Source organism: Nycticebus coucang, chromosome 16 (genome assembly GCF_027406575.1).
Source record: "Nycticebus coucang isolate mNycCou1 chromosome 16, mNycCou1.pri, whole genome shotgun sequence".
NCBI lineage: Eukaryota > Metazoa > Chordata > Mammalia > Primates > Lorisidae > Nycticebus > Nycticebus coucang.
The window spans coordinates 79,553,599-79,578,201 of record NC_069795.1 but is presented as its reverse complement, the minus strand read 5'-3'; the positions used below and the strand labels follow the sequence as shown (position 1 = coordinate 79,578,201).

General features: G+C 44.1%; 1 long non-coding RNA gene across 1 annotated transcript; it reads right to left on the bottom strand.

The window, feature by feature from the left end:
- Positions 1 to 14,081: 14,081 nt before the first annotated feature.
- Positions 14,082 to 24,271, bottom strand: LOC128567295 (uncharacterized). Its single transcript, XR_008374859.1, has 5 exons — positions 24,142 to 24,271; positions 22,063 to 22,155; positions 21,780 to 21,901; positions 14,934 to 15,066; positions 14,082 to 14,451 (listed from the first exon to the last, which is right to left on the bottom strand). It is a non-coding gene; the product is annotated as an uncharacterized LOC128567295 (long non-coding RNA).
- Between the last annotated feature and the right edge of the window lie 332 nt (positions 24,272 to 24,603).

The window sequence follows — 24,603 nt, the reverse complement described above, 5'->3', positions numbered from 1 at the left end:
AGAGCAGAATAAGTAAAACTGAAAAAAGAATTTTAAATATAAAAGAAGAAAACTTTCCTGAGTTGATGGCTCCATAAGGATCAGGCTCAGCTGCCCGTGACTGAAGTAAAACTGAACTTTAAGAGAAGCTGGAAAATATAGTTTTATTGCAAGAAGTTATGTGCCCATGTGAATATCAAAAAGCATGTTTCTAAAAAGAAAGATATGGATTGGGGGGACCATTACCAACCTCTGCTCTAGGTGGATAAAAATGTACATTTGCAGATCAAAAGATCTCCCTTAGTAGCAGGAAAATAAGCACAAAATTATCTACTAGTCATGTACAAGTCCAAGAACAATAAAAGAATTTTACAATTCCCTAAGCAGAAAAAAGTGAGGTTACCTACAAAGGTAGAGCTATCAGGCCAGCTTATATAATATTAAACATCAGATGACAATAGAGAAATGTCTATAGTTTTTTGTTTTTTTGAGACAGAGTCTCTCTTTGTCACCTTCAGTAGAGTGCTATGGTGTCATAGCTCACAGCAACCTCAAACTCTTGGGTTCAAGTGATTCTCTTGTCTCAGCCTCCCAGGTAGCTGGGACTACAAGGAGCCCACCACAATGCCTGGCTATTTTTTTTTTTTTTTTTTTTTTCTGGGATACCGCAAAGGCAGTTCTTTTTTTTTATTCATTTTTTGGCCAGGGCTAGGTTTGAACCTGCCACCTCCGGCATATGGGACCGGCGCCCTATTCCTTGAGCCACAGGTGCCACCCAATGCCTGGCTATTTTTTAGACACAGGGTCTCATACTTGCTCAGGTTGGTCTTGAACCTGTGAGCTCAGGCAATTCACCTGCCTCAGCTTTCCAGAGTGCTAGGATTATAGATGTGAGCCACTGCGCCTGGCCCCCATGTCTACAGTATTGAGTGCAAAAAGTGCCTGCTAGTCAAGAACTCTGAACTCCTTCAAGTTGTCATTCATGTCTGAAAGAAATTCTTAGATTTCTTTAAATTTTTTTATGAACTTTTAGCTACTCAGAAATTTCTTAGGTACATTACTCATAGACTTCTTGAAAAAAGTACTTAAGCCAGAGTCCAGCCAACGGAGAAATGAATCAAAACAAAAAAAAATGGGGAAATTCTGATGAAATGGAGCTTACAGTGATTACTAAACTGAATTAAACATCATCTAAATAATGTTTAAAATATGATTATAAAAGAGTTTTTAAATATAAAACAATAATTTTTGAAAGACAAAAATAACATTTGTCAAATTCAACAAATATATACTTAAAATCTACGCACTTTATTGTTTGTAAATTTTACCTCAGAGAAAAAAATGCAAACAATTATTAAACACTAATGATATTTTATGCTGATATATTTAGGGAGAAGAATATTGATGTCTTCAATTTACTTTAAAATGCATTTTTAAAAAATATGAGTTGATAGATCAATAGACAGATACCTGTTAAAGCAAGAATAGTAAAATGGCAACGGTGGGAACAAGATGGGAGGCATGTGGGTGCTCGCTGTAAAATTCTTTCAACTTTTCTGTATGCTTGAAGATTTTCACCAAATAAAATGTTGGGGAAAAAGTAATATTTGGGTCTAAAATGTAAAATTAAATAAATAAAACAGCAAACAGTGAAATAAAGCAGGGGGAATAAAAGTACATTTGTTGCTTAACCTTATAGAGGAGACAGTTAATAGGTAGCATTTTTAAAAATCAACAATTAGACAAATATAGAGAGGGTGCAAAAAATGTATACGCATTTTAAGAAAGGAAAAAACTAATGTTAAAATTATAATGCTCAAGTCATTTGTTTTCCACAATTACAAGAGGTGCTCAGACATGACTATTTTCATCTTTTATTATAGATATATATTGAGTATTACAATTTTTTTTATTTCTTTGTTTTTTGGAGACAAAGTCTCACTCTCTGTCACCCTTGGTAGAGTGCCATGGCATCATAGCTCACAGCAACCTCAAACTCTTGGGTTCAAGTGATTCTCTTGTCTCAGCCTCCCAAGTGACTGGGACTACAAGCGCCCACCATAATGCTCAACTTTTTTTTTAGAGATGAGGTCTCTCTCTGGCTCAGGCTGGTATCAAATCTGTGAGCTCAGGCAATCTACCCACCTCAGCCTCCCAGAGTGCTAGGATTACAGGCATGAGCCACCACACCCAGCCAAGTATTACAATTTTAATATAGTTTTTTTCCTTTCTTAAAATGTATATACAGTTTTTGGTACCTTCTATAGTTTCAATATTTTTTAAATTTTCAAAGCAATCCAAATAGAATCCAGATAGAGTGTATCTTTCATATCATTGATAAAAAAATAAAATAGCAAATAACGTAGCAAAAACAATTCTAAGTAAATAGCAAGAAAATGTGTTTTTAAACCAGAAAGTATAAGCAGCTTAACTGACGCAAAATTACCCAACATTGTAAGTATAATATTAAATGTAAGTGGCTTAAATTCCCATATTTAAGAAACTAAACTTACCAATATGCTATCCTAAGATGCATACCTATAACAAAAAAAGAGAAGTATTAGACTAAGAAAGGATAAGCTAGCAAATATGACACATGCACAAATACATAATTTGTAAAGAAATCAGGACAACACTATTTTGTATCAAAGTAGAATTTGAAGTGAAAAACTTAAGTGAAATTCAGATAGGTATTGACAAAGTAAACAGCCTATAAAGAAAACAACTGTCATGAGCATTTATATGTCACATAATACAGAACAAAAAGAAAGAAAGAATTTATAAAAATTCAAGGAGAAATTGATAGAAATGAATTAATAATGGGAGACTTTGTCACTGTCTTTGACAACTCAGAAAATCAATATATACACAATAATAATAGTAAGTTAGGAAGCACCCAGGAGTGTTTTAATCAATGTAAAGCTGACCAGGACAATAACTTTGCTCATTCTAGAAGCTACATTTTCTTAATGAAAGCAGATGTATGTGAACTTCTTTGGCACCCACACACCATGGATTTACACTTGGCTTATATTGTCTATAAACCCTATGTCCACATGTGCTACTAAAAAAACATTCACCCCTCTATGTGAGATTTAACCAGACCCATGAGCTATAAAAACCTAGAGAAGTTTTATTGTTGATTTGGAGGAAGAAAAAATAGTACAGGCTGTAAGAACTGGAAAAGATTTCTTGTGACCATTAAACTCTGAGCTATTTCAAAGCAGTGGGTCCTGCCTAAAGATCAGCTAGATGATAGAGTGAGGAGGTTCAGGATTTCCAAGCTACTTTTCACTCTGTACGGTTAGATGAGGCTTCTGCCTACAGAAATAAAGCATATGGGAAGAGCAGCAAGGTTAAGGGGAAGTTGATGGATGTGCTTAAGGACATTTTGAATTTGTGGTAATGACAAGGTCATCATTGGAGAGGCTTTCCAGGCTGTCGGAAATGTACAACAAGACCTGGGTTGGACATGTGGATCAGAGAGTGACCATCACAAAGTGAGTTAAAGCCACACACTTCAAGGTATTTAGGGAGAGGACATAGGATTAACAAAGCCTGCTAAAGCCAGGTGACGGGGACCCAGCAAGCCAAACAGAGAAGTCTGTCTGATGTGATAGGCAATGTAAAGCCAGCACAGGTTGAGATCAGGGAGGTCGTTCTAATAATCAGGAAATTCTTCTCAGATTAAACCCAGTTTTGCTTCATCACATGTCTCGTCAGCTGATGCTTCTGCCCTATGGGGCACACAGAATGCATCTGTTCTCTCCTACATAAGGCAATAGAGAAAAAAGCAGAAACAATACTTGGCCTTCCTGCAATCCGCAGGACAAGCAGGGAAAGCCTTTTGAGAAGGCACCGTACTCTCTGAGAAAACCACATTAATCATCAACCCAGGAAGCTGGAGCACTCCACAAAACCATTGCTATAAATTCAATATTTACACAAAATCTGGAGGTTGAATTTCTTGTTACTACAGGGAAGGAAAACACAAAAAGCTGCCAGAAAGAGAAGCCCAGTTCCTACCTAGACTCCCCCAAATGCATAGTTAAGTGCAACATTCTCATTTTATAGATATGGAAACTGAATTCCAAAAAAGACAAAATGTCTCCATCAATAACTGTTGCCACGTGGCTATGCACATTTTGAGTTGAGGAAACTGCAGCCTCATGAGTGCAATGTCCTGCCCTTGTCACACAAATAAGCAGCCAAGCTAATGGTCAAAGCCAGTGTTGCCGTGCACGTCTATCGCATAAACCAACCAAAGCAGTCTAAGCAGAGAGAAAAGGAGGAGAAAAGTAGCTGCATTGTGTCTGAAAAAGCAAACCCACATTTGTCTCATCCAATCTATTCCTTGGAAAGAATAAAACCCCTGTGACAGAGGAATCTGCACACATGCAGCAGGGTTTTTTTTTATATATATATATTTTTCAAATTTCATCAGCTGTTATAGTTTTTTATTTATTTTTTATTTTATTTTTTGTTGTTGCCATTGTCATTGCTGTTTAGCTGGCCCAGGTCAGGTTTAAACCCGCCACCTTCAGTGCATGTGGCCAGCACCTTAACCACTGTGCTACCTGCAGCAGGTTTTGATCCAAGTCATTGAGACCCTCTCTATAATGTTTCATGAAACAGTATCTTTGAGCGTCCTTCCTGGGAGCTGCCCCGGAACCTTGTAACAAGTACGGCTTGGCTGGATACCAGCCCAGACTTCCAGGTCAGAATCTCAGGATGGGGCCCTGGAAGCTGAATTTCTAATGAGCGTCCCCAGTGGTCTTATACACACTAAAATATAACACAAGAGCCCCTGGCATTTACGTTCTTGAACAAACAACAGGCCAAGTCTAGAATTTTTTCCCAAATGTGCGGGGGATCAGGCTAGACAGGGACAACTCCCATCCTGCGTTCAGGCCCCAGACCCCATGCACCCTTTCGGCCCAGCTCCTAGCTGGGGACAACACAGCCCGGAACTAATCCTCCTGAAGGATGTCTCTCTTTCTCTGCCATTGTAATTTCCAAAACCTGTCATAAAAGCAGCTCTTCTCTCCTAATGAGGTAATTGGTGCCGTAATACCATTAGAAGGGTGTCCCTAATGTGCCACTCAATTAAGAAAGGTGTATTAAATGATTTACATTTCTTTATTTAGCTGAAACACTAGTTCTGGACTGACTTGCTAAGTAATAGGATGTTGTTAATGAGCCAGAGAATGGGGCTCATTTAATTCAATACTGTAACCTTCTAATTAATTGAGTCATTGTTCTTCCTCACCCTGCAGTCTAATTTTTCTTCTCCCAATGCTGGGGGGGAAAGAAAGAAAGAAGAAAAGAAAAAGCAACAAAACGACTCAAATGTCAGATGGCAAAAGGGAGAGCCTCCAAAAGGTTCAATTCCCAGCCAGATTGCGAGAGACCAGCCTTCCAGGGGAGACCTGTGGTAAGAGCTGACAGCACAGGGTCATTCTGGGCTGAAGCTGGAAGCCCAAAGAGCCCCAACATGGAAACCCTGGTCACAACATCCCCACACATTCATTCTTCTCTCTGGAGGAGCCCAGTGGAGGTCTGAGTGGGGATACCAGGGGACAGCAGCCCCAGCACCGCCCGGGAGCTGGCTGGAAAGGCAGCATCCCAGGCCCACCTCAGACCTACTGAATCAGAATCTGGACTTTCCATGGATCCTTCCCGAAGGAGCTAGGACCTCCCAAGCCTCCTTTGGAGAAATCCACCTACTGGAAGGCAGCCCATGCCCATCCCTGGCAGTGTTGCTCTTTGCTAAAATGTGGGATTGTCTTCACGGAAGAAGAAACTTTTTTTAATGGCAAGAAAGCAAGGCAGAGGGAAACAGAAAAGACCAAGAAAGGTCCCTGGAATGCAGAAGTTCTAAAGCCCATACTTCCTTCTGTTCCCATAACCACAGGCCTCTCCTGCATCACAGCCCAGGGCTGCAGTCCCCCCTCTGCCAAGCCACAGCTGAACGAAAGGCCAGAGCAAAACACTCGCTGTGACACAGAGGAGTTGCAGCAGCACTTGAGAGCTTCAGTAGGGAGACCAACCTGCTGACCTTGCGGAATCACAGCGTGTGGGCCGGGGGCTCAGCCATCGTTTCCCAGCTTTTTCATCATATAGAACAAGAAACAGAGGCCCATGGGGAGGATGAGGATCAGTCCAAGCAATCCAAGGCCATTAGTGACAGAGCTGGCTGGGATTGGTGTCTCAGGTTCTCTTTTCTTCATACCAAAAGATCTCAAGGACATTGTGCAAGACCCCCCACAGGATCAGTGTGTGGAAGCTGTTTTACAAATTTGCACAGCCTGAAACTGTATGCTTCTCAGCATATGTAACATCACATGGCTGTAACCACCACCCCGGACAGGTAACACCAGGAAACAGGCTTGACTACTGGCCCACAATTACTAATCACTCAGCATGTGAGAACTCATCTCAGCCTTTCTCAGAAACTTGAACTGAACTCAACACTGCAGTTTGGACAATAAAGCCACTCCTTTTTTTTTTTTGACGGGGGCTGGGTTTGAACCTGCCACCTTCCGTGTATGGGGCCGGCGCCCTACTCCTTGAGCCACAAGTGCCACCCCTCACTCCTTTCTTTTTATTCTCTTTCTGAGCAGGCTGCTGGGCGCCACGTTTGGCACCTGTGCATTGTATAGGAGAAGCCAGGTACCTGCTCAATGCAGCATCTCCCCTCTGACTGATGATCTGGCTAAATGCCAAAATTTACCATTCATTTGTCACATAGACACAGCCCAACTTGAGAAAAGTCAGAATAACATAAATGCTTTTCAAAACCAAGTCTCAACCAGCAACCCCGTAACCTAGCAGGCCTAGGAAACTCAGAGTCGAAATGACCAAGTAACCCCAGAGGAAGAATCCACGTAAGAAAACCCACTGTAGGGTGGCACCTGTGGCTCAGCGGGTAGGGCGCCGGCCCCATATACCGAGGGTGGCGGGTTCAAACCCAGCCCCGGCCAAACTGCAACAAAAAAATAGCCGGGTGTTGTGGCGGGCGCCTGTAGTCCCAGCTGCTTGGGAGGCTGAGGGAGGAGAATCGCTTAAGCCCAGGAGTTGGAGGTTGCTGTGAGCTGTCATTAATAATGACTGGCCTCCAACTGACGCCACGGCACTCTACCAAAGGCGATAAGGTGAGACTCTGTCTCTACAAAAAAAAAAGAAAACCCACTGTAAGGCAGGTGCTCCATAAAAACTGGATGAAGCCCAATCCTCAAAACCCCCTTTCTCTACTACCTCTGGAAGTCAAATCACCTTCCAATCCGGAAGTCCTGCAAGGTGAACATCGCCTCCTGCCCCTTGAATGCCTAAAGCGTCAAACACCAGCCTCAGGCTCACTCAGCCCATGAAAGTGGGGCAGGACTCTGTCAGGACTCCTAGAATCACTGCCCCCTTCTCCTCCTGTGGCCTTTCCTTTGGTCCTGAGCACCCTGCTGTTTTTCTAACCTGGACAAAAGGGGCGGAGTGGGGGGCGAGGAGAAGCCAGCGAACCTTCCCTGCAGCCGTGCGAGTGACTGCTATGTTTCCATGGTTTGCTTTCCACTGTTCTCAGTGACCCCTGCAGATTTCCCTTATGAGTTAGTGTCCCGGAATGTCTCTTTATTAGGTGTCTGGAGAAGTAAAGCTGTCCTGATGCCAGCGCCCCCACACTGAGGACTTTATTAGTTTTTTAATTTTCTGTCTGGGTGCTCCTGCTGCATCAAACTTTCCACAGCTGTTAGGAGCTATTTAGTAAGTAGCCTCATTGGGCCCTTTTCCCACCCCTAGCCCCTTCTTAATAACTTGGGAAATTTCTGGACATGCTACGTGGAGCCTTTAAAGTACAGATATTTTGTCTCTCGGGTAAGAAATTGTTGGGGGTCCAGATGGGGAGAGGATGTTCCACCATAAGAAAATCCCCTGGTCTTGTCCGTGCCTTGGCTTAGAGCAGGGCTGTTCAGGCAACAGGAGGACCCAAGTGGGAGGGAGGGGCCCCAGAAGTGAGAACCCACTCTTTCAGCCATCCAGCCCAGCAAATAGGGGACTGGGGAGGGAGGGGGAAGCTCTGAGTGTTTTCACACTGACTTGGAATCCGGCCCAGAGCTTCATGCCCTGTTCAAAGCATTCCCTCCTGAGTGGACATTATAAGACCTGCAGTGAGAAATAAAACAAAACAGAATGACTTGCAAACGTTCCCCGGGTCGGCACACAGCTGTGGTTTTGTACAACAGGCCGGTACTATTGCTCCTGTCTCCCCTGAGAGGGAAATACCAATGATGCCCACCCACCCCCACAGGGCTCTCTGCCAGCATCCCTGAGATGCCCTGCATGGCTCGGGTGAGGACCAGCATTGCACACATGCACACACACGCACACGCACAGATCAAGAAAGCTAGCCTTGTCCATAGCACCCATGGATCTGGAAGGTCACCACACCACTCGTCCAGCTGGGGGAGGACAGCGGAAGGGGCTTGAGGGCCCAGAAAATGCCTAGCACCCCTCCGGCTCCAGCCTGCCGGACAATTTGCTTTCCAGTGGCTTCCTTTAAGCCTCCCTTTGAGGAGACTTATTTGCAGGATGAATGTGAAAGCCCAGAGAGAAGAAAACCCTTTGGAGATACCCGCCTGGGGAACAATTTTGCCTCTGAGAGCAAGTTGGTATTTGGGGTTAATCCCTCTGTGGAAACACTGGGTTGAAAGCCTGGAGGAGGTCAGGGGTCTGATTATGGCTTCTGTTTACATATAAACTTCCTGGTCTTAGGAGACAATCAGAAGGGTGGGGGAAGGGAGCAGGGAAGAAAGGAAAGAAAAAAAAGAATTTTTTTAATTAAATGGCCTTCCTTCTTAAAAATAAAGTCAACAAAATAAGATGGAGCTTGTGTGGAATCAAGGTTTGGTTTTAATGTCAATATACAAATATTTCTTTAAAAATTATCAATCAGGATTTACCTTATAGGGTTGAAATATCTTTTGAAACAAAATTTGAAATGAAGTACTAACATATATTTATGTGCATAGGTATATATTTTTAAAAGGAACAGGAAGAAAGAAACCTCCATCAGTTGTCGCCTGAGAACCAGGACGCCCAAACAATCGAACTTCCCAAACGAGTCAATGTCTTTGGCTTGATTTTCTTGTACTTTCCAGAGTGGCTTCTGATTTAATTTTTCTTTGGTTTGATTTGGTGTGGTCAGAGAAAAATGAGCTTGAACACTGCAATGGGTGAATGAGCTGGAAACGATGGCATTAAGGCCAATTTGAAACTGCTGTAAACATGTAAGAAAAGCCTAGAGGACAGTATTAAAGCCACACAAACCCACGCTTTCAAAAGAATTAAGAGGAAAAAAGGACTTTTTCCACATGCTCAAAAGAAGGCAAAGCAAAACTAGATAGTTGGGGGAGCTGGAGGGAAAATGCGAAATGGTTATCAAAAATGAACAATCAAAAAAATGAACAATCAATTGTTAAGATCTATTGCAATTTTGCAATAGATCTTGAGCAATTTTTTAAAAGATTAAATTTAAAAGGCAAAATAGTTCCTTCTTTTTGTTTGCTTTGAGGGAGAGAGAGACAGGGATTTAGGAGCCTGTCCCAGACAGACTTAAGAACATCAAACAAAGCGTCCATGGAGAAAATGTGGAAACACTATTGCTTGGGACATTTAAAACCAAATAAGACTCAGGTTCGGAGGACTGACATGCAAAACCATCTATAGTAAGAAAGATGCCAAATACTTGATCACTATGTTTCTAACTGGTGAGGGTTTTTTTTTGGGGGGGGGGTTGCAAATATTAAAGATAATTCTCACGTTTATTCATGTCCAATAAAAGGAAAGCATTTCTTCCATAAATCTTCCTTCCACCTTGAGTCTCCAACTACAGAATTTGGGGAAGCCAAATGTCGACATTTTGAAAATGAATTTGTCAACAGAAGTATTCTTTTAAAAAAAAAAAAGTGAACAAAAGTTGAGATCAAATTCTACAGGCCATTAATTATCCCTTAAAAAAAACAAGAATATTTCTAATTCTTTTATTTTTCTCAATACCCTTTTTTATGCCTTCCCCCCCCAACCCCCCAATTCTTCACCAATTTGGCTCCTGCCTTGGCTGTTTGGTCGTTTCCCTCCCTCATTTCTTTCATCCCCTAAATGAGGATGGTTTCTTGATATTTTCCAACACAAACTCCTTCAGTCTCTGACAGCAGGAAGGTGGCTGTTTCAGTAGCAGGGATAAAAAAGAGAGAAGAGAACCAGGGGAAATAACGACTCAGACAAACAATTCGGCAACAGGCCAGCAGACGCGGTGTCCGGAAGTTCAGGAACCAAAGAGGTTCAGAGACGCGGTGACTGAGGCCTTGCGAGGAGACACCCACCGTTAAAGGTCTGCATTTTGTAGGGGCACTGATTTTCTTTCAACCCCTTGCAGAACTATTTTTGAGAAGGTAAGGACATTTTGCCAGGCTGAATACGGGTAGCTGAATAAAGGGGAAAGAATTCAGAGCTCAGTGACAAATACCAGAGGTTGGCAGAGAGCAAGTGGTGAGTCAAAGGGTGACATCAGCCTATGTTAGGGACAGAAGCAAAGACTAAACAACGAGCTGCCCTTTGGATTTCAAAATGCCAAGCAGCTGAGCCCTGGGGTCTGCTGTAGGCAATAGTCAGGATCACATGTAATTGATACCCCCAACTAGAACGCTTTTGAACAAAAAAGGTGGGGAGGCTATTATAATTATCCTGGAGCAACCCCTCTGCATGAGCTAGAATGCCCTAGGCAATCCTGGACATTGCTGGCCATTGTTATCAATCCCTCCGCCTCTGGGACCTGAAGCTCAGCTGGGCTCAGAACCTACTCCAGATAAGCCTGGACCCCATGAGCTTCCTTTCCCCAATTTAAGAGCCTCTATAAGATAAGGAGTGAGAAAGTACCATGGTGAGATGAGTGTGGGGAAGGGACTGAACACGCCCTGCCCTCTCTTGTAGATTCACAATATATATTAGTGGATTCAAGATGCTGAAGAGGCCTGCAGTAAACTAAGCTACTTTGCATTGTGCAAGTCAGGCTTTCCCTGACAGAGTTTGACCACTATGAGTTCTTTTTCTCTGCTGAACATCTAGAACATTCAGGCAAACTGCTCTAAACCTTCGGAGGCAAGTCCAGAGGAAAGGGCTGGGATTGCAGGCTTTCATCCCTGGCAGGTCCAAGCGCTCCTCAAGATGACACTAGCAGATGTTCCGAGGGATGAGGTCATGCAGGAACCTACCAAGACTTAGCCAAAAGCCTGCAGAAACATGCCTGACGCCATCCCAGGCCGTGAGCAGGAAGCCTCTGAGTTCATGTCAACTTAGGCCTCTCTTGCCCCACTGATCCATTTCCTCACATGTGGATGGTGAGGGCCCCGTCTTAGGTAGGAAGACTGGGTGAGCCCGACCGAGCTCAGCGGGAGAGCCTGCTTCCCTGTAAGCAGTTCTCCACCATGGCCTAGGGCCAGGCTCTTCCATCCTGCACTTTCTCTGGCCCTTGCATACGGGAGGGAATGCCCGAGAGCATTCCTGGGTGTGGCAAGCAGTCAAGACAGGCTCCCCCAGAGGCAGGCACAGCTAGTTGAGTAGACAGTTCTCATGGGATCATCACAGAAATCTCTGAGGGCATGTCCTTGTGACTGGTTTCTTGCTACCTCGATTTAGCAGCCTGAGGGATTTTTCTAAAACTCTAAGTCCTACAGGTCTTTGGAAGCACCTCACAGAGGAGTAAGTAATCCATCTGGGCAGAAAAACCAAGAAACTCTGCTCTTTGCTCTCTAAACACACCAGAGAGAACCCTTGCTTTCCTAGTACCATTCCTTTGCCCATAACATTTTTGTCTTAGTAGGTGCTTTAAGATTCATCTGAGATGTCACCTTTTTAGCAGAGAAGACCTAACCACACCCCTGCCCCACCTCTACGTGAGCTGAATTCAGGCCTTCCTCCCTGGGGGACCCATGTCACCTCCCTAGACAAGATCCTGCTCATGCAAGCCCAGGCCTGCTCCCTGTGGAATCACGGTAATAAGCTGAACCCTGAGAATGACATTCAAGATCCAGACAATCTTCCTCGGGCTTTAGCATTTTAGGTTTGAAAATAAAAGGAACCAGAAAAATATCTTCATGTTGGAGTCTGAAAAGAATTATCGACTGATTCAAATGTGGAAATGGGCCAGGGCTTTACAATCACAACTGAGAAAACTGACATTGCTGGAGTTCACCATCCTGTCAACTCATTTCCCAAAAGTACTGGGGAAATTAAGAGAAGTACGCCACTTCAAAGGAACCAAAAGCCCATCCAGCTCTAATAGCCATGATCTACATGGGTCCCTTCAGAAAGGAGGAGTAAACTTAGGGATGGAAGGCTGGGTGCGGTGGCTCACACCTGTAATACTAACACTCTGGGAGGTCAAGGTAGGTGGATGGCTTGAGCTCAGGCATTCGAGACCAGCCTGAGCAAGAGTGAGACCCTATCTCTACTAAAATTAGAAAAGATAACCAGGTGTTGTGGTGAGTGCCTGTAATCCCAGCTACTCAGAAGGCTAGGGCAAGAGGATCACTTGAGCCCAAGAGTTTGAGGTTGCTGTGAGCTGTGACACCACAGTCCTCTACCTAGGGCAACAGAATGAGACAAACAAACAAACATAGGGATGGGAAAGGCCAGAGATTAAGGATTTCTGAGAAAAGGAAATATGGAGAATGGGGAAGAGGCAAGGATGAAGCCAGAAAAGGGAAATCAAGACGAATGCAAGCATCCCAGAAGGAGGAGCAGGGAGTTGACAATGAAAACTCAGAGCTGCCAGGGACCCCAGTATCCCTATCAGAGGAGAAGGACCAGGCCTAGGACATTCTTGAGGCCCAGAGAGTTGAGCACAAAAATAGGAGGCAGCTCATCCTCAGGATATAAGCTGAATAAGCAAGCCTGCATTCTTGTAGTTCCCTGGTTAGTTTCCAGCCAAAAAATATGGCCCAAGATTTATAAAAATATCCCTAAAATGTTCCACATGCTTCTCAAGGGAGAGGGTAATTGTTATGAACAAATCCATACAAACTCTTGTGCCAAGAGCAACAAATGGAAAATAGGCAAGGAATAGTAAACCCAAAGAGGGCTAGTTTGAAACCAGAATGACAGATGTGGCCCATCTTGCCCTCGCAGCAGACCCAGGGGAAGGTGGTACTTTATAGCACGGCAGAGCTCGCTGCTGTGGACAGGGGCACGGCAGAGCTGTCCTGATGATCTTCATCACTGGGAAGCACCAGGAACGCTGCTGAGTGGACATCAGGTAGGGATGGATCAAACTGCAAAACCCTGGAGATCGCAGCCTCCTAGCACGTGGGGGGAGGCCATCTGAGCCAGCCCCCGTCTGTCTCTGAAGCCCCTTCATACTGGCTCCTGCCTGCGGCCATCCAGTTTCTGACCCACCATTTCCAGGTGTCTTGACTTCTTGAAAGCTCTTTCCTATATTGAGCCAAACTCATCCCTGAAGAGTAACAGAAAAACAGGAGTTGGCTGCCCTTCCCCGTGATGGGTACATGAAGACAAGCCCAGCATTCCAAACTAAACATCCTGTGACATGAGTTCCAGCATGTCATTCTGCTGGCCGATGTCCCAGGGACATGCTCAGGTTGGAATGCAGTACAGGACTTTGGGGCCCAGGCCTCACTCCCGCCCACCACGGCAGCCAGCTGTAGGCTGTTCTGGGTCAGAGTAGCCATATCTCAACATGCTAAAAACAAGAGTGCCAGAACCTTGTCACGATTTTCAGACATGTGGATAGCAGCTACCTCTGATTCTCCCCGAAGAATCATCTAATTAGTTTGTGTTGTTCCTGACAAAAACCCACAGTGAGGGTATTGGAGCTGCCACTGCTGCCTCTGGGCCAGGACCTCCCTTCAGGCCCTCCTTCTCCTCTTTGGTTCTTACTGCGCTGACCTGTGACCTTATCGGGGCCCCTCCCTCACCTCCAGGGAAAGATTTCCCTGCTCCCAGGGAAATCTTCACTCTAAGGGTGTCTCTCCCAACATGGAAGAGCTCACGAAGACCACAGCAGCACACTGAGAGGCACTGAGTAAAGAAAGGTTTATTTCCCACTGAATGTGATCCCAACCCTCCCGGGCAGGTGTGGCTGAATCCCACACCTCCTAGGCCTGTTTCCCGAGCTCCTCCTTCCTCCTGGAGATCCCTGCTGCCACCACAGGTCTGGAATCCTTTTAAGAAAATCCAATTCCAGCCCTTCAAGGCCAGCCGTGGGCACAGTCTTCACACAGGGGAGCTGCTGGAAGAACCTGGGCTGTGCGACTCAGCTGCATGAAAAAGATGGCTCCTCCCGTCTGTGAAGCCGCCTGCAGGTGCCCGATCACTTTTACACTTGTCATCCCATGCAGTTCTCAGCGTCATCCAGTGACATAGATAGGACAGGAGTTATTTTAATTTTCCAGATGAGAAAACTGAAGCCTACGGGAGAAAAAGCGAATGCCTTGAATTATATAACAAATCAAAGAAAAAGTTGATTCTAGAACCCGAATGCCTAATCTCTTTCTGATGGACAGGTGCTGACACACCAGCCTTAAAATGTTCCCCTCTTAAACGCTTTTCAACAGCCCAGTCGAGAGTCCTGAAAGTTGAGACTCTCTGGTGACCTAACAGGTGCCAAGCAAGCAGCCTCCTTCCTGCAGCTCTAGCCTTGAACCTGTGTTGGCGCTGTGACATCCTTCCAGATAAAGAAACATCTGTGTGAGGTGGGAGGGCAAAGGAACATGCGGCCACACCCTGGGGCACAGCAGGTCCTGCTGACTCAGGAGGAGCATTCCCACCAGTGACCACAGTCTGCGCTGGGCTGTTGCCCTGGGAGACGAGAGAATCAGCAAGCCAAAGCCACCTGCCCTGCCCACCCTCTCAGGGGCAGCAGCTTGGCCCGGGAGCTGGCAAGCACTCACCAGGTGGGTGTGACTCGGCTGGGCGCCCAGCCCTACAGCCGCGCAGGTCTCAATTTCTGGTAACACCCTGGTGCTTCACCCTCTTGCATATAGGAGACGAGTCATCAATCTGGCTGCAGCCCAACCTCAGCAGCTGATTGGAATGGGGAACAGCAGAAAGCTTTACCAGACCAACCTTTGTTCAGTGAGGTTATTCAAACAGGAGTTTTAAAGCTATTGTTTCAGAGGATTGAACGTCAGTCTCATAAAATGGGTCTCTTTTCTAAACAAGCACATTTTCTCATCCACAACAGGAATGCATTTAGTGACCTGGGAAGACATTCCTGTCCTCACTACTCAGCAAGCAGTTACCAGGTGTTTCATATGTGTGGTCACACACACACCTAACAAGGGCCTCGCCACGGGCAAGCCTCTGTGCAAAGAGAGAGGACTCAGCCTCCTCAGTTCAAATCCCTATATAATGGCTATGTGACCCTGGGCACATTACTCAACTTCTTTGTGCCTCAGTTTTCTTACCTGCAAAATGGGGACACTGGCACCTGGCTCATTGAGTTGTGAGAATTAAATAAGACGATCACACCTAAAGCACTTAAAATAGTGCTCTGAATGTAGCAAGCCCTTAATAAATGTTAGCCATTATCATAGCATATTCTTACTTAATCCTTTCCATATCCTGATGAGGTAGGAGCCATCCATATCCCCGTTTCATGGATGAGAAAATTGGTGCAGAGGCAGTAAGTTTCTCAAGATCAAGGTGCTAGTGAGAGACAATCAAGAGACCCTACACGGGTTTTATAAGTCCAAGCTCTATGTTCTCAGCAATGCAAATGCCTCCCAAAAACTGACTCTGTCATAGGACAGGAGGAAGTTAGCATTTGTTACATACTTTTTTTTTGGAGACAGAGTCTTACTGTGTCACCCTCGGTAAAGTGCTGTGACATCATAGCTCACAACCACCTCAAACTCTTGGGCTCAAGCTATTCTCTTGCCTCAGGCTCCCAATTGGCTGGGACTATAGGCACCTGTCACAGTGCTCAGCTAGTTTTAGAGACAAGGTCTCGCTCTTGCTCAGGCTGGTCGCAATGCACTGACCTCGGCCTCCCAGAATGCTGGGATTACAGGCATGACCCACTGCACTGGGCCTGTTACATGACTATTAAATATTAAATGCAAGACACTTTGTTGGGGCTTTATGAAATTAAATTAAGTAAACAAATAACTCTGGCTCACATCGCAATGTGAGTGGGGCTTTACCAAGAGCCACTGAAAGTCAGAGGAAGGCAAGTGCCACATTTCCTATCTCTCCAGGCCCCACCAGCTTTGCTTTCCCTCTTGGCACCCCCTGGATATCCCAGTAGATCAAACAGCCGTCTGGCCCCTGCAGAAGTGGGCTCACACAGGAAGCCATGTCACATTTTCTTTCTGCGATTCTGATTTCACCAAATATCAAAATGATAAGAATAAGCCACATACACATTAGTTTATTCAGGTTTCCCCCGTCCCAACCAGCCAGATTTTTAACAACTTGGGATTAGCTATGCCTGGTTGCCTCCTCAAGTAACTAGTATAGACTAAAAAAAGAATTCAGTGGGGCAACTCAGTGGAGCCAAATAGCCTGAACTCTATGCAATTAACACAAACACTATCACTCAGGCTACTAAATACTCAGATAAGACAGGAGAGTTCAGGAAGGGTGTCCCCCCATTATAACCTAAAAATATTGATTTGAACAGTTGTATTTAATACGAAGGCTGAAGAAATGAGTTCAAATGCTTCTTTATAAAAGTTGGGGAAGCAGTAAAAAATAAAAAGTTTAGTTCTCTTGTATATAACACAAAGCTTCATTGTTCAATCTTATTTAATTTTGTTCCATATCTTATATGTTTATGCACAGGTGCATACCTATTGAATGGGCTGAGAAAACATTAGAATATTAGTAGTGATTACCTATGGAGCATGGGTCAATGATAATTTTATTTTCTTCTTTATACATTTCTGTATTTTATGAATTAGATATAATGAGCCTTTCCCCTAAAAAAGCAACATACACATAGACCCATTCACCCCCACATATACACCACATGAGTTCAAGTATTAATTTAGAAGCTTCCTGGTTTCTGAAACCCATCCACCCACTCCCCTGAAGCCCATGACCATAGTTCAAGAAATTCTGCTTAAACACTTCCCCCCTTCATTCCCTGAGTTTCTTTTTTTTTTTTTTTTTGTAGAGACAGAGTCTCACTTTATGGCCCTCGGTAGAGTGCCATGGCCTCACACAGCTCACAGCAACCTCCAACTCCTGGGCTTAAGCGATTCTCTTGCCTCAGCCTCCCGAGTAGCTGGGACTACAGGCGCCCGCCACAACGCCCGGCTATGAGTTTCTTATTTTGAGCAATTTCAAGCATAGAGAAAAGTTGAAAGAGTAAAACAATGAAAATCCATACACGTTCCATCTAGACCCGGAAATTCCTAACATTTTTGTGATAATAGGTTTACCTGTAAGTATTTTTACCAAAACATTTGAAAATTGAAGACATTATAACATCGCCTATAAATACTTTATCACATGCTCCTGAAAATGGAGAAGTTCTTCCAAACAACAAGCAAATTACACCCAAGAATTTCAATGTAATTCTATAATACCTATTATTAAGAACTTTTTCATATAATAAATGATCATGAAGAAAGTGAAGTCCTGGGCCTTTGGGCAAAGGAGGCTTCAATGGGACAGCAGCTTGGGCCTTAGGTGTCCCCACAGGGTACTCACACTCTAACCTGGGGGCGGGGGCAGACACCTGACTCCACAGGAAGTCACAAATGCTCTGTTCCATTCTTTGCTGCAGAGAAAACCTACTTCGTGGTGTCTAGCTCCTCACCTCCCAACAAGATACCCATCAAAAATCTCAACCAATTTATGGAGTTCAACTGTTCCTCATTTCCCCATCAACTGCCCCAAACCCCAAGACAACTGACAGCGTTGGCTGAACTCAGCCAGACCCAACAGATTAGGCTGGAATTAATTCTCCCTATTAGAATGAGACATGTGCTTTCAGCCTGGTGCCTTCCTATGGTGATTTCTAGATGCCAAGAAATTATAGCGTTCAAAGGTTAAGAGAAATACACCCCATGTCTGCCCCACCACAATCTCCACATCAACTCCCAGTACAAACTCTCATAAGATCTCCTTGGCACCTGGAACATATTCCTTTGACATTGGCACGTAACTATTTGTTTCCCCCACGAGCCTGTGTTCCTTGAGACCAACAGCCCTATCCTTTTCAACTTTGTATTTAGTGCGTTGCATGGTGGCCCCTAAAAATATAGGTCCCCATTTTAATTCCCAGTACCTATGAATATAAACGTATTTGGGAAAAGGATTTGTGCAGATACAAGTAAGTTGAGGATCTCCGGGTAAGATCAGTCTGCATTATTCAAGTGGGCCCTGAATCCAGTGACAAGTATCCTCATAAGAGACCCATGGAAGAGAGACGTGCAGCAAGGAGGAAAAGGCAGGCGAAGACAGACAGAGGCTGGAGTTATGCAGACATAAAGGAAGGAATGCCGGCAGACACCAGAAGCTGGGAGACGCCAGGAAGCATTCTCCTCCACAGCCCTCCAAGGAGCAAGGCCCTGCCAACAGGCTGAGTTCAGATTTCTGCTCTCCGTAACTATGAGGGGATAAATTTATGCCACAAAGTTTATTGACAGCCCTAGAAAATTTATTAACAGCCCTAGAAAACTAATATACCCTCCTCACAGTGTCCCTGATACCTGCATAGTGTGAGCAAAGTATGTTTGTTGAATTGATGAACTGAAAAAGTTAGGGTGTGGCTTTATACCTTTTTCATATCCCACAGCCAGGGAAGCATCTCCAAAGGCCACTGGGCTGTGGCTAACAAATATGTAAGCATCATTATTCTGGTGTCAACTGAACAATCTGGTCCTTTTAAAGAAGTGTTTTAACTTCACTCTATATGCATTGTTCTGCCCTCCTTGATTTTACTGTAAGTGACTGAGTTGACTTTTGATGTATTGCCAGCACACACTAAATCATGAGCCTCTTTCTTTAAGGTTGGAAAGGGGAGGACCTCTACTTCCCTGTTCAGTTATTTCAGGCAAGGGTGGGAGCAGGTTTTCTGTGCCAGCAGCATCCTGATTATGATTCAGGATGTGTGGCCAAAGGCAAACAGTTCCTCTTCAAATTCAATCGAATAGGAAGGAGCAAAGGCCCAAACAAGAAAAGCCTGGGTCCCTTTGTGTGCACAGCCAAGGGGTCCTGGGAAGCTCGTGAGGGATGATGCCCTATCTCAGGCGTAAGCAAGACTGAGCTTAAAGTGGAACTCAAGAAACGTCTGCACCTAGTTCAAAACAGGCTCTCGAACCTGGCCTCCCAAAGCCACGTTCTGGACAATACCAAATCCACTGAGGGGAAGTTATTTGTAGGCCACAAGGGTAGACGTTCATCAGAATTAAAACACCTAGTTTTCACCTCTTCTCCCCAAAACAAATTCTATATGCCAATTACAAGAATTGAATGTGGCTTCAAAAGGCCCAGAGGATGACTTCCGTGGGCATTCTGTTTCACTGATACTCAAAGCAGTCATTTTTCACTCAGTAAGTCATGACCCATTAGTGGATCAAGAAATCAATTTAGTGAGAGGTACCAGCAATTTTGCTTGAATGAAATAGAGGGGGATGGAAAATATCTGAGTGCATCTTGCACAGTAAGGGTAAGTATTGTACCGTGATATTTTGCTTCAGTCTTACACAGACACGCCTCAACTTACAATGGGGCCATGTCTGGATAGATCTTACATACATTGAAAATATCATTAACCCTTGGACTGTGGTGGGCTCAGAAATGAAACAAAATGTGCCAAAATGTGCCAGTTGAGGTAGGTGTGCAGCAATCCCAAACCATTACAATATGCCAATACACCCATACATGGCACGCTACGGTTTGCTCATTCTGGTGAAAAGGCAACATTTGTAACAGTAAGAAATATCAGTCCTTTTTCATAATTTTTGTAAAGCTTTCTGCTTGTATTTGCAAAATAAACAACATCTACAAACCTTGATGGCACCAAAGGAGCCTCTTGTATTGAAGCCTAAAAGTGGTGTCCAAAACATGTCTCGTTTGTTTGAACAAATATAGGCATCATTCACAGTCAAAAGTTAAGTGGGTTTTTGATTCAGGATATTCCCAACTTGCAATGGGTTTGTGCAGACTTTTTTTTTTTCAGTTTTTTTTTTTTTGGCCAGGGCTGGGTTTGAACCTGCCACCTCTGGTATATGAGGCCGGTGCCCTACTCCTTTGAGCCACAGGCACCACCCGGTTTGTGCAGACTTAACCTGAGGAGTGTACTGCATGCATATAGTTGTCACACTATCACAAAGCCTAAAAGTCCCACCAAACCACTGGGAATCTGGGCCTGTCAGGGTATGTGTGTAGGACACTGGCCTCTGATAGAAAAAGTACTTCTCACTGTGAGTCAAGATCCCAAAAAGTGGCTCGGTGCCTGTAGCTCAGTAAGTAGGGTGCCAGCCACTGGCAGATCCGAGCCCAGCCTGGACCTGCTAAAACAACAATGACAACTGCAACTAAAAAATAGCCGAGCATTGTGGCAGGTGCCTATAGTCCCAGCTACTCAGGAGGCTGAGGCAAGAGAATCGCCTAAGCCCAAGAGTTTGAGGTTGCTGTCAGCTGTGACACCACGGCACTCTACCGAGGGTGACATAGTAAGACTCTGTCTCAAAAATAAAAAAGAAAATCCAAAAAAGTAAGGTCACTCACTGTCTTAAAGAATTATCCCACCAAACCAGAAAGCAGGCTATCTCTCACCCAAGTTCTTTGAAGTTACAATGGGGAGCTCAATTAACAGGAACAATTCAGGACACTCCCGAGCGCATCTTCCCTTGATAAGCACTGCCATGTCTGACTCTTGGGATCTTATTTCCACACCGTGGTAGACCTTCCCACTTTCATTTTCCCAGGGCTCACTGTTCCTACTCTGTTGCCCTAGAAATTTCATAGCCTTTCACAATTTCTCTGAAACCAAGTACCAGGCACGGAATTGAAAAGGGAAAACAACCTTTTTTTTTTTTTTTTAGATGGAGTCTCACTCTCCTGCCCTGGGTAGAGTGCCATGGCATCATAGCTCACAGCAACCTCAAACTCCTGGGCTCAAGCCATCCTCCTGCCTCAGCCTCCCGAGTAGCTGAGACTATAGGCACCCACCACAACACCCCCGGCTAGTTTTTCTAGTTTTCATAGAAATAGGATCTTGCTCTTGCTCTTGCTCAGGCTGGTCTCAAACTCCTGAGCTCTGGTAATCTACCTGCCTCAGACTCCCAGAGTGGGAAAAGAACCATCTTAATTCCCTTCACTACCATCCTCTTTGTATTTTCAATGCCAATGCATCTAACCCAGTGGTTCTCAACCAGTGGGTTGCGACCTGTATTAAAGGGCCACGGCATTAGGAAGGTTGAGAACCACTGGTCTAACCACTCCTTTGCCTCTTTGCCAGGAAGATCATGGTCACTCTGGCCTCTCTGCCGCTAGTTTGCTCACTCCCAGAGCGTCATGACCCAATACTTGGGCACATGTTCCATCACTGTGCCCTGCTCCTATGGAGCCTACCTCACAGATCTGTCACAGGCTTTCTGATCACACATAATTAAGCACTGCTACCAGTCTAGCTGAGTGGTATGCATTAGAACCTTCGGTTGGTTTGGCATCAGCAGACGATCTGAGTATTGGTTCTGTTGCTCTACTGGCTATGGACCTTAAGCAAATTACTTCTCTAAGCTCCGTCTGTAAAAAATCAAGACAATGCTAATACTCACCTCAAGGTCGTTGTTAGAGTCTACTTTTTTGAAAGATTGAAGTTTCTGTGATGAATCCTTCTTGGGCATCAAATGAATGGACTGCCCCCCCCCCAAAGTATTCTTTCAGAAGCCAGTGTTATCTGGGGGAAATGTACAAAATAGAGACTTATTGAAAAATATGGATAGTCTAATGAGCCAAGTCATTCCTGACACCTTAGAATTACAAAGATAAAAAGAATAAAAAGAGAGACAGAGAAGAGGGGGAAGGAAAAAAGAAAAGAAAACTCTAACCTGGGCTGACCTCCTTTCACTGTGCCACACAGATCTTCTCATTTTTGCATCAACGTTAGAGGTGTGCATCTTTCTGCCAGCAGCATCCTCCAGTTTGGACGACCTGCAAATATGTGTCAGCACAAGGATCCTCTAACTAGAAAGCAAGTGTGCTACAGAAAAACACTGCCCCCCATTTCTTTGTGTGGTTTTTTATCAAATGAAGCTTAGTAGCCCAGCATAAGCATAACCAAGCTGGTATTTTGGGGTTGGTTTTTTTTTTTTTTTTTTGAGACAGAGCCTCAAGCTGTCACCCTGGGTAGAGTACTGTGGCATCACAACTCACAGCAACCTCCAACTCCTGGGCTCAAGCGATTCTCCTGTCTCCGCCTCCCAAGTAGCTGGGACTACAGGTGCCCGCCACAACACCCGGCTATTTTTTGGTTGCAGCCATCACTGTTGTTTGGCGGGCCTGGGCTGGATTCGAACCCACCAGCTCAGGTATATGTGGCTGGCAACTTAGCCGCTTGAGCCACAGGCACCCAGCCCAAGCTTGTACTTAAAGGAACCACTCCTGACATCCGGGACTAATATTTTGTCTAAGTTGGCCATGGATGATATGGCATCAAAAAGGTACAGTTGTTTAAAATGATTTTTAAGGTGAGATGTGGTGGCTAACACCAGTAATCCCAGCACTTTGGGAGGTTGAGAAGAGTAGATTGAGCTCAGGAGTTTGAGATCAGTGTGATCAAGAGTGAGACCCTGTGCTACTAAATATAGAAAAATTAGCCAGGCATTGAGGTTGCTGTGAGCTATGACACTATGGCACTCTACCCAGGGCAACAAGTGAGACTCTGTCTCAAAAAAAAAAAAAAAAGTGGTTTTTAAAACTTTTTTTTTAATTAATATTAAATCATAGCTGTGTACATTAATATGATCATGGGGCACCATACACTGGTTTTATAAATAGTTTGACACATTTTCATCACACTGGTTAACATAGCCTTCCTGGCATTTTCTTAGTTATTGTATTAAGACATTTATATTCTACATTTACTAAAGTTTCACATGTACCCTTGTAAGATGCACCGCAGGTGTAATCCCACCAATCACCCTCCCTTCCAACTCTCTCCCCTCCCTCTCCCCCTTCCCCCTATTCTTAGGTTATTAAAACCTTTAATGCATCTTTAGTACGCCAATAGAAAAATACTACCACTTCCAGTTTTTAAACAATCAAAACATAAACACATAATTCATAGAAAAAGAAACAAAAGTTGCCAATAAATATATAAAAATACTTAAGTTCACTAATGATCAAGCAATATGTAAAAGCAAAATGAAAACTCCATACATTCTAATCAAATTTGTAAATATTGGAAAAGATAATGAACGTTAGGAATGAATGACAAATCAGGCATTCTTTTCTGCTGATAGGAGTAGAAAGGATAAACCTTTCTGTTTTAGTCTTCAGAGGCAGAGTTTGGCTATGTCACTCAGGCTAGTCTCAAACTCCCGACTTTCAGGGCTCTTTCAGCCTCAGCCTCCTGGGTAGCTAGAACTACAGAGGCGTGCCACCATGCGCAGTTAGGGTAAACCTTTCTGACAGCGATTTGGTAATACTAATAAATTTAGAAGTACCATACCCTTTGGATAATAATTTAAATTCCACAAATACATCAAAAATAATGATCAGATATGTAGCCATGGTAACATATAGAAATCCATATAAAAAATTCTCATTACAGTAATTTTGGTAATAGTGGAAAAAATTGACAGCAACCTGAATGTCCAATAAGAAAACTAGTAAATAAATGATGGATCCTCAATATGACAGAATATTACATAGACATTTAAATTACCTTTTCAAAATTCATAATGGCGTGCAAATATGGGGGCGACAAAACTTTACATACGGAGTGTTCCAAATTAGGTAAAGACATACATAAAAGAAGATTAAAGTGAAATATATTAAAATACTAACAGACGTTATCTCGGGATGGTGAAATTGTAAGTAAATTTATGCTTAGGTATCTTTGAACTTTCTGAACTGCGCCACGTATAATTTTTATAATTAGGCGTTCTACTCACTACCAAGTGATACCAGATATACCATAGCTCTAGTGGGTGGTGGGGCGACTCATGGCTGAGCCTTTGGCCGTCAACTCTCTGTGCTGGACGGTGTGAAGGATGCACGTAGCACAGGTGATCGCAGACCTTAAGGAGGATAACATACCCAGAGATGAACAACCTGAAAAGAATCAATCAAGGAAATATGTAATTATAATCTGCACAAAGCCTGCCATACAGTAGACAGCTAAATACTGAACGACTTGACTTTAGTAGCAAATGAACAGAATAAGCAGCAAATGCTACTGGAATCTGATGGACAAGCATCCCATGGCCTAGAGGAGAGGAAAGAGCATGATTTAGGGAACAGCCCACAGAGGGGCTTGTGCTTGAATTTGTACTTGCAGCTGACAGGAGAGGCAAACCATGTCTGGAAGATAGGGAGGCGAGGGTCTGTGCTAGGTACAGGTATTTCTTACGGGTGTCCCAAAGACACTTACCATGG